The sequence below is a fragment of the Paramisgurnus dabryanus genome, chromosome 24 (assembly GCF_030506205.2).
Source record: "Paramisgurnus dabryanus chromosome 24, PD_genome_1.1, whole genome shotgun sequence".
Taxonomy (NCBI): domain Eukaryota; kingdom Metazoa; phylum Chordata; class Actinopteri; order Cypriniformes; family Cobitidae; genus Paramisgurnus; species Paramisgurnus dabryanus.
The window spans coordinates 26,826,476-26,837,781 of NC_133360.1; the positions used below are offsets into that span (position 1 = coordinate 26,826,476).

An 11,306-nucleotide genomic window follows, 5' to 3' on the forward strand; every position below is an offset into this window, starting at 1 on the left:
AACAGGCTGTGGTTCACCCACCGGAGCCACCTCACTTCCGTGGCCCCATTAAAAATTTACCATTAAGTACAGCCTATATGGCCATGATAATATTGCAGAGTCATGCATGTTAAAGACAAAAATGAACTGTATTCATATTTTAGCTAATTAGCTGTAAAATAAAGGCACTGGTAGCTTGTTAGTCTTTTGTTTATCACCACTCAATATTTAGATTTTTGATATTTATTCAATAAATACATTTGTTTGACAGGGAAGCTGTGCACTATGACATAATGGCCAATTACGCGCCATTATGTCATCATCATCCATTATAAAGTAATCGCCATTATCATCATCATCATCATCATCATTGTGACATCATCACCCACTACGACACCATCACCACTGTGACATCATCACCCATTATGACATAATCTATTATGACTCCATCATCTATTATGACATAAATTCCCATTAGGACATCACCATACTTTATGACAACATTGACATTGTGACATCATCGCCCAATTATGATGTCATCATATGTTAGACTTGTTTGAGATCCTGAAATTTAGACGAGAGCAGACGGTTGCAATACAAAATACAAAAGTTATTAAAATATAAATGTCATAAGTCAATAATAAGTTGAAATAATATAAAAACAACTATAGGTAGTAGAGTTTTTAGAAGTAAGAAGTCATCAGCTGACATCCCCGGGCCAATGAGCATTAAGCTGTGTCATCAGCAAGTCTTTTCCCATCGTGCTTTTCATCAATGCAGTCGATGGAGGGCAACTGCGCCCGGCTGTTCAACATTTAATGTCTTAATAAAACTGTGTGGGTCAGTGGTTTGGGATAAAACATATGCAGACTTTATTTTGGCAGTTCAAACTAAAACTCAGTTTCTGGGAATCTGTCAGTGTAATTGTTTGACTGTATTAGATTGATGAAGAAAATACAAAACCCAAAACATGAGGATGCTAAAGGTAGTGTTTCATTATGACTTCCTCTCAGTGGTTTGTGTGAAATCTCTCTCACTTTGTTCTCAAGTAGAGATGCATCGCAGTGTCTTTGTGAAAGAAACAAGAAACCTTCATGTGAAAGCAAGAGATCAACATGAAGATCTTTCAGCTTCTAATCTGTAAGTCTATAAGTGTTTAAACAATAATACATTATTCAGTGTGAAATTTATAATACTTTTATAAAATTATTTTGACTCTAGATCTGTTCATATGGTGTCAAGCGGCAGAGACTTTAGATCAACTAACAGATTTGGGACAAAATGTGACTATAAACTGTGATCTGGACTCAAATGAAGTTTATTGGATTTTACTGAAACAATCAGATTCTCATACAGTGATACTGCGCTCATTCTCAAAATCAGCCCATTACTTTAATAAAACATTTAAAAAAGAAATATTCAGTACAATCTAAACATGGTCTGGTGATATATAATATTACTGTAGATGAGTTAGGAGTTTATTACTGTATGAACAAAGATACACCTCCAAAACTCAGTAACACCACAAGACTGCACGTCATCGGTTAGTGTTTATAATTAATTGCCAAGTTATTTTAATCATCACTTTAAATCATTAACCAACTGTTTTGAATAAAGATGAAAGTGTTGACAATCAGTCATTATTAGAAAAAAAAAAATTTTCCTTTCAGAGCCGAGTCCGACTGAACTGAAACTGAATGAGACTGTAGTGAAGTGTATTCAACACAATGAGACACAATGGCACTTTATCATCATTATATCTGCTCTTCTGATCATTGTCATCACTGGTGAGTTATTTTTATTAAACACATACAATTAAATATACAGTAATGTGACTATAATAATATTCATGTTTATTTCTCCAGTAGTTAGTTGTTACTCTAAAGAAAGATTAAAACTTCAGGATACAGATCTACAGCAGACTAAACACGTCTATCTAAAACAACACGAAGAGATGAGCCGAGTACAGGTAAACTATCTTTATATATAATTTTAATACAGTACTGTACAAAAGTTTTAGGCCACCACCACCAGCATTGTTGTTTTAGCAAAGTTTTAATGTCAATCATTATTTATTTTTCTCTATTTTTATTAAGATACAAACAGAAATACAGTAAACATTATTTTCTTCTTCATGCATCAGTCAGTATTTAATTTTGACCTCTCTTGGCATGAAATACATCTTGAGCTTTTTTAAAACAGACTGAAGTCATGAAGTCGTTTGATTAGAAATTAGGATTTAATTTCATTTAGGTTTAAGAGATCCTACAGTTGCCTACTATTGCTGAAGTGGAAGTTTATCCTAAATATTCAACATTTAGCTTATACTTTTATACTGTTTATAATATTACAAACAAAGGTCCTGTATTTTCTGGTTGTATTAAGAGACTGACAAATAATTATAGATGATCACTATACCAATGCAAAAACAACGAATTATTGCTGACATGCATGGTGGCCTCAGACTTATGCACAGTACTGTAAATGTACTATAAGTTATAATAATATAAGTGTTTTGATGACTTGATATCTGTAAGAGTATTGTAAAATAAACCACAGTGTTAAAATTTTATAATGTAATTATTTTAATAAATGTTTATATTGCCGTATGTTCAGTTCACTGCAGTGAGATTTTCAACATGTGAGGAGTCTGAAGACACTCGAGTCAACTGAACCTCTGCTCTTCTACCGGTTTCATTTCTTATAATGTTTAATAAAGTATCAATGTTATCAGTTAATGTTGCTTATAAAGTCATATATCATGAATAAATCATCTTTGTGAAATCTACCATGTTTTACTGTTGTAACTGCTATAGAGGTTGTGATGTCTTTTGTTTTTGATTGTTGATTGACAGCTGGAACTTGATGGTTGGACTCGATGTTGTGGGTGTTTATATAAAGTCTAAATAAAGATCAGGTGTTGATATTCAACAGAAAACCACTGAAGACAAATGACAGAAATATACTATGGCTAAATTATTCATGTGAATGTTTTGCATCGACCCTTTGTTGGGTTTAATCTTTGTATTGGTCTGTGTTTTTCTGTCAAAATTAACAAAACAATAGGCAATATAAATGTATCAAGTGTAAAGGTTTACTGTATTTCATATGTTACAAATCTCTTCATGAAGTATAAGACAAAGTTTAAACCACAGCAGCAATACTGCCCTGTTTCCATTTGAGGTTTAGAAAACCATGAGCGCTGTTTTACAAACACGTTAAAAGATTTCAGCAAAACACCAAACTAGGTTCAAGGTTAAACCACCAGTCTAGTTAAAGGTGAAACTCTATTAGTAGTTTTAAAGTGACCAAACCAGTTGAAAACATCTCCGGGTTTTGTTAAACATGTTGAGTTATGCCTAATTTGGCTGTTACAATTTAAAGTACAAAAAATACAAAAAATAAAAAGCAGTATATTAGAAACACAGAACAATGTTTATTTTGTTTGGCAGAGTTTCCTTTTTTTATTTAAATAAACATTGATTTTACTTTTTTGTATAGAAAATAAACTGTAAACAATACTACACAATTGCTTTAATTGTACAAAACTACCAATAACCAATAACTATTTTCTTTTGTGATAAAAAGACTGAAATTTAATCTGGTTAATGTACTGTATTGTGAGTTCAGTGTGTGGTTAGTTGATGGTTAGTTTCAGACAGAAATCAAGATATTTTCTAGCTAAGTTAGGTTATATAATTCATACTTGTTATTAATTGTAAGTGTATAAAATCAAGCATATTCTTGTGTTTATGTTTTTGGCATTCTTATAGCATAGGTGCTGTCGTGGTTTGGCTGAGTTTTTACACCGCTTGGTAAACCACCGTCACATACTGAAAGATCAACAGGAGAATCAATATTAACATTTAAACAATAATTGTGCCTTAAATTTATGTTTTACAATGAAATCCAACCAGTAGTTTACTGTGGTATGTTTGTACTTATATAAGTAATGCTAGTTAATGGTCTTACCTGTTGTTGGTTTGGGTCTTGATGTTGTTGCTGTTTTATAAAATCAGTTTTATAAAGTTGTCCTGAACTGTTTCCAGATCTGAACCAACAACTGTTATTAACAGCACAAACAGCTGCAACCAAACCTGTTATCACATTTTAAGATAATAAACAATGCATGCATAATACTTATAAATCAACCAGGAAAATGATGTTATATTTTAACCAGAAAGTATGATGTAACATTGCAGGTCAACTATGCCTACAGTTATAAATTAGCCCCTTATGAATTATCTTTATTTAGCCCCCCTTATAAATATTTTTACACAATTACCTTATTTTTCAAAATGTTATAAAACAACATCATTAGTTTTAAAATCACATGTATCACCTGTAGTGATCAGAAAGACATTCAGCAGACCAGAAATGAGGATGAAAGTTGTGCATTGTGTTGAGTTTTGCTCAGTTACAGTTGTCTGATTGTTGCTCTGTTGTATTGTTGGATGTTGTGTGATTGTTGTACTGAATTCACTCAGTTGATTTGGTTCTGTAAATAAAGTTTGTACAGTTTAGCAGTCGCTGTTATTGTCAGTCTACATTAATATATTTACATTACTAAAAACGTACTTACCAATAATGTGCAGTCTTGTGCTGTTACTGAGTTTTGGAGGTGTATCTGTGTTCATACAGTAATAAACTCCTAACTCATCTACAGTAATATTATATATCACCAGACGGTGTTTAGATTGCACTGAATATTTATTTTTAAATGTTTTATTAAAGTAAAAAGCTGATGTGGGGTTTGAGAATGACTGCAGTATCACTGTATGAGAATCTGATTGTTTCAGTAAAATCCAATAAACATCATTTATATCCAGATCACAGTTTATAGTCACATTTTGTCCCAAATCTGTTAGTTGATCTAAAGACACTGCAGCTTGACACAAAATGAACACATCTATAAGATAATAAAAAACATCATGCGATCACCGTCTTAAAACGACTGTACAAAACAATTTATAACAAAAATTTTCAAGTTTACAAATGTATAAAAAGATAGTCAAAACATTTATAATAAACTCACAAAACTGAAGTTGAATGATCCTCATGTTGTTGTTTAGTTCAAAACCACTTCTCTCTACAGCGTTTAAATAAAACCTCCACTGCAAAGACCTGACAGGAAAAACACCTCTGTGTGGTATCAGCACATATCTGTGGTAAATGAACACGACTATTATTACTAACCAAATAACTGATGACACTTTAAAAACAGACTTATAAAAGCCAAACAGACTCCTGGTCATTTCTAAATACCTATTTAATTATTTATGCATTTGGCAGATATAAAAAAAAATTCATCATTTATTCATCTTTGTTATTGTTATAGTTAATGCTAAAATAATTGTCCATGTTAGTTCATTGTGCATGTTAACAAATATATTAACTAATGTTAACAAATACTACATTATTGTAAAGTGTTTCCATATATTTCAATGTAACAAATGACCAATGGTCAACTAAATGAGCTACAGGAAAAATATAATCAGTATAATAATATACAGTATAACTTTAAACCAGTGATTTCAACACAGATAAGTGCTGTCAGTCAGAGGGTTTTGGTTTATTATGTGTAAAGAAATGTATTGTTTAAATAAATGATTAATGTTAGAGATATCACAGATTGTGTTAATTTCAGGGTTGTGAATAATTACAAATAGGAAATTTAAACCTTTTGTTTTAGTTGTGGTATTAAACCACACGAGGAGTGCAAAAATGAGGAAGTGCAAGTAAATGTCCATTATAACAGTATAAGTCTTTACAGGATTGCAACCATTTTATTCATCCACAGTTATCTGGCAAAAGACGCTAAGCATTTTTATTTGAGTGTTATATTTCAGATTTTGGTAACAGTGTTTTATAACGGTGCATTGACAAATCACAACAGTAAAAGTTTAAAGTTTTTCTCTTTTATACCCAGTTTATTTTGAACAACTTAATTTTTTTATTTCCTAACATTTTACAACCAACAGGATCAAGCACATCTTTAAATTAACCACAAGTTGTAAGAGTTGACTTGACTGTGTTCAGACGCTTCATGATGAGGAAAAGCTCACAGCGGTGTACTGAAAGAGTCATAGATGAAGTACTAGTGTTAGTATGAGCACATATATAACCAACTGATTATCTTAACAGTGAGAAACTTGATAATCAAACATGATTTATGTACATGACAGTTTTAATGTGTTTTGTGTGATTTACCAGTGTAAAGCTCTTTGACTCTTGTTGTTGATGTGGAGACACAAACTGACTCTGTTGTAATCTTTTATCTCGAGGTTTTGTGTTTTCTCTACAGTAATAACACACACAAGCTAACAAACAGAGATGTTGTGTTAAACTCTTTTAAATATGGAGGCACATTACTGAATATTTTATTCAAGTTAAAGTAAATAACTCACCAATGACAACAATGACCAGAAGAGCATTTAATAGAGAAGATATGAGAATAATAATCATCCATTGTGTTTGATTCGGTTCAATATATTTGACTACTGTATGATTCTGATGAATATAATCAATAACTGCAATCTGAACTGATGAGTCCTCTGTGAATAAAGATTTAAAGGCAAATCGAATGACTGCTATTATTATGTGTTGAGCTTTAAGCTGTTAAAAAAAAAATCAAAATAATTTCAGAAGAATCACAGGCCCTTACCATTTACATGTAGTCTGGTGCCACTGCTGAATTTTGGAGGTGTATCTTTCTTCATACAGTAATAAACTCCTAATTCATCAATAGTGATGTTATTTATAAACAGATGATTTTTAGATTGAAGTGAATATTTGTGTCTGAATGTTTTGTTGAAGAGAAAAGCTGTTGATGATAAAGTGCGTAATATCATCACAGGAGGATCTGCTGTTTTCAGTAATAACCAATAAATCTCTTCTTCATCCAGATCACAGTTTATAGTCACATTTTGACCCAAATCTGTGAGTTGATCCAAAGTCTCTACAGTTTGACACAATATGAACAGATCTAGAGTCAAAATAATTTAAAAAAGTATTATAAATTTTACACAAAATAATTTATTTTTAAACAGTTATAGTTCGTAGACTTACAGATTAGAAGCTGAATGATCTTCATGTTGATCTCTTGGTTAAAATGCTTTCACATGAAGGTTTCTTGTTTTTTTTCCACAAATACACTGAGATGCCAGCAGTACTTCAGACCGCAGTGAGAGACATTTGACACAAACCACTGAGAGGAAGTCAAACTCACAGACTGACAGACGGCTTTTAAGACTCCCTTTAGCATCCTCATGTATTGAATAGGAGTCATGTGTTGTTTATTAGTCTCTCTGTTGTCTGGCGGCATCTACTGATAAACTTAAACTTGACCTGATGCAGAAATACATTTGATGAGGAGTGAGCACCTAAACCAACAAATTAAAACAGCAATTGGGAGTACAGTGTACATATTCTGGTGACATGCATACACATATGCTGTTTTTATGATGTGGTGAGACAGTCAGATGACCAGCGTGAGTTTCTCACTGCAGATGAAACCGAGTCTTGTGTATTCTGTACTGGATTTATTTGGTAATCTGTTTTACTAAACAATGCAGCAGCACAACTTAACACATTCACGTGACTGAGAGAGATTATCTGATATTAACACGAGTGTTTATGTACGTAATTATTCAGATCAAAGCAGCAACATGGGGATTATTCAGATTCACCTCTGTAAGTTTATTACGTGTTAAATATTTGTTTCATGTTCATTGTTTAATGCATTGTTAATATTTGTGGCAGATGTTTTAGATTTCAGTCAGTCCATGTGCTATTATAGTAAATGTGTGTTTTTCTGTGTTTCTTATCTTATAGATGTGTTAATGTGCTGTCAAGCTGCAGTGACTTTAGATCATCTAACAGATTTGGGACAAAATGTGACTATAAACTGTGATCTGGACTCAAATGAAGTTTATTGGATTTTACTGAAACAATCAGATTCTCATACAGTGATACTGCGCTCATTCTCAAACCCAACATCTGCCCATTACTTTAATAAAACATTTAAAAACAAATATTCAGTACAATCTAAACATGATCTGGTGATATATAATATTACTGTAGATGAGTTAGGAGTTTATTACTGTATGAACACAGATACACCTCCAAAACTCAGTACCAGCACAAGACTGCACATCATTGGTAAGTACATTTTAGTTATGTAAATGTTTGGTTCCAAAATGAGATAACCTCCATTTTTTTTATTTTCCAAAATCTTGTTTTTTAATTGTGCATTCCAATCAATCAAACTGCAGTTGATTAGTTTTGATTTAAGCCTTCGTAACTAATAAAATGCAGATAATTAGCACAATAAAACACAATAAAAACATGATAACATGATAATAAACATGTTTTGACAAAAATGTTTAAAGCGGAGTTATCTCATTTTGGAACCAAACACTTCATATATTAATGTAGTAGACACTAACAGTGACTGCTGTAACAAAACAAACTTTATTTACAGAACCGACTCAACCGAGTGAATTCTGTACAACAATCACACAACATCCAACAATACATCAGAGGAACAATCAGATAACTGTAATTGAGCAAAACTCAAAAGAATACACAACTGTCATCCTCAATTCTGGTCTGATGATTGTTTTGCTGTTCATTACAGGTGATATTTTTAGCTATTCAATACAGTCATGTGATTTTAAACTATAATGATTTTGTTTTATTAGAGGTAATTGTGTAAAAATATTTTTAAGAGGGGCTAAATAAAGATAATTCACAAGAGGCTCATCCATAACTTTAGGCATAGATGACCTGCAAAGTTACATCATACTTTCTGTTTAAAAATATAACATCATTTTCCTGGTTAATTTATAAGTATTATGCATGCATTGTTTATTATCTAAAAATGTGATAAAATTGTGCAAAACCAGGTCTGGTGACGGCTGTTTGTGCTATTAATAATAGTTGTTGGATCAGATCTGGAAACAGTTCAGGACAACTTTATAAAACTGATTTTATAAAACAGCAACAACATCAAGACCCAAACCAACTACAGGTAAGACCATTAACTATCATTACTTATATTCATTACATTAAATGATTGCAAACAAACCACCGTAAACTACTGGTTTGATTACATTGTGAAACATACATTTAGTTTAAGGCACAATTGTTGTTTAAATGTTAATAGTGATTCTCCTGTTGATCTTTCAGTTTGTGACGGTGGTTTACCAAGCGGTGTAAAAACTCAACGCAGCCAACACAACAGTACCTATGCTATAAGGATGCCAAAAACATAAACAAAATAATATTCTTGATTTTATACACTTACAATTAATATCAAGTATGAATTATATAACCTAAATTAGCTAGAAAACATCTTGGAAACCTAACAATTTGATTTCACTCTGCACACACTGAACTCATCTTTTTGAGTGTCTTTTTGTCACAAAAGAAAGACTTTAAACTTTTTTGTTGTTGGTTATTGGTAGTTTTGTATAGTTAAAGCAATTGTGTAGTATTGTTTAAAGTTTATTTTCTGTACAAAATAGTCAAATTAATGTTTATTTCAATAAAAAAGGAAACTCTGCCAAACAAAATAAACATTGTTCTGTGTTTCTATTTTATTTTTTATTTTTATTTTTTTGTACTTAACAGTACTGACTGCTTTACAGTTTTACAGTATCACAAAAACAAAGGACAAGTTTGTGAGATGCAGGGTACAGTACTGTAAAAATAGGGGTAAAAATCATCCCTCAAAAGTAAATTTTTACATCAGTGAACATGTCAGTCCCATCAAAATGGCAAGTCTGTTTCATTTTGCAAGAGGAGTCAGAGGTTTTGCAAATACAGTGCTTGAAAATGAGGTTTTGTGTTTAATGTTTTCAGAAAATGGAGTAAGGTTTCAAAAATTGTGTTTTAGCAATTGAGAAAAACTGTAATTGTAACAGCAGATGATCATAAAAATGTTATTGTTTGTTTTGTTTTAAGCCAAAAGTAGGCAACAAAACTCAACATGTTTAACCAAACCCAGAGATGTTTTCCACTGGTTTGGTGACTTTAAAACTACTAATAGAGTCTCACCTTTAACTAGACCGGTGGTTTAACCTTGAACCGAGTTTGGTGTTTTGCTGAAATCTTTTAACGTGTTTGTAAAACAGCACTCATGGTTTTCTAAACCTCAAATGGAAACAGGGCAGTATTTCAGTATCGCTGCTGTGGTTTAAACTTTGTCTTATACTTCATGAAGAGATGTTCATTGTTTGTAAACCTCGACCTTTACATTCAGTGTTGCACATTTGTTTCATATCAAATAAACCTTTACACTTGATAAGTTTATATTGCCTATTATTTTGTTCATTTTTGATAGCAAAAGAGACCGATACAAAGATTAAACCCAACAAAGGGTCGATGCAAAACATTCACATGAATAATTTAGTCATAGTATATTTCTGTCATTTGTCTTCAGTGGTTTTCTGTTGAATATCAACACCTGATCTTTATTTAGACTTTATATAAACACCCACAACATCGAGTCCAACCATCAAATTCCTGTTGTCAATCAATAATCGAAAACAAAAGACATCACCACCTCTATAGCAGTTACAACAGTAAATCATGGTAGATTTCACAAAGATGATTTATTCATGATATATGACTTTATAAGCAACATTAACTGATAACATTGATACTTTATTAAACATTATAAGAAATGAAACCGGTAGAAGAGCAGAGGTTCAGTTGACTCGAGTGTCTTCAGACTCCTCACATGTTGAAAATCTCACTGCAGTGTACTGAACATACAGCAATATAAACATTTAAAATAATTACATTATAAAAGTTTAATACTGTGGTTTATTTTACAATAGACTTACAGATATCAAGTAATCAAAAACACTTGCACTATAAATATGTTAATTTGTATATATTAAGATAGTTTACCTGTACTCGGCTCATCTCTTCATGTTGTTTTAGATACACATGTTTAGTATCCTGAAGCTTTAATCTTTCTTTAGAGTAACAACTAACTACTGGAGAAATAAACAGTATAACATAAATATTATTACAATCACATTACTGTATATATAATTGTATGAGTTCAATAAAAATAACTCACCAGTGATGACAATGATCAGAAGAGCAGATATAATGATGATAAAGTGCCATTGTGTCTCATTGTGTTGACTACACTTCACTAAAGTCTCATTCAGATTCAGTTCAGTCGGCTCTGAAAGGACATAATTTTTTATAATGATTGATTGTCAACACTTTAATCTTTTTTCAAAACAATTGGTAAATGATGTTAAGTAAGTATTTAAATAACTTTGCAATTAATTATAAACACTAACCAA

The 11,306-nt window shown here is 31.6% G+C and overlaps 1 protein-coding gene and 3 long non-coding RNA genes across 4 annotated transcripts in view; 2 read left to right on the plus strand and 2 right to left on the minus strand.

Moving 5' to 3' along the window:
* The window catches only part of LOC135741095 (uncharacterized), a 34,022-nt gene that overhangs the window by 3,586 nt on the left and 19,130 nt on the right, over positions 1-11,306 (minus strand). The gene's annotated exons all lie outside the window — the stretch shown is intronic.
* Positions 1,639-2,722, plus strand: LOC135741118 (uncharacterized). The gene is made up of 3 exons (XR_010529345.1): positions 1,639-1,766; positions 1,845-1,948; positions 2,596-2,722. It is a non-coding gene; the product is annotated as an uncharacterized lncRNA (long non-coding RNA).
* On the minus strand, positions 6,200-7,197 carry LOC141281633 (uncharacterized). The gene is made up of 4 exons (XR_012336004.1): positions 7,048-7,197; positions 6,644-6,964; positions 6,387-6,533; positions 6,200-6,299 (listed from the first exon to the last, which is right to left on the minus strand). It is a non-coding gene; the product is annotated as an uncharacterized lncRNA (long non-coding RNA).
* Positions 7,819-8,991, plus strand: LOC135741117 (uncharacterized). Its single transcript, XR_010529344.2, has 3 exons — positions 7,819-8,139; positions 8,462-8,617; positions 8,886-8,991. It is a non-coding gene; the product is annotated as an uncharacterized lncRNA (long non-coding RNA).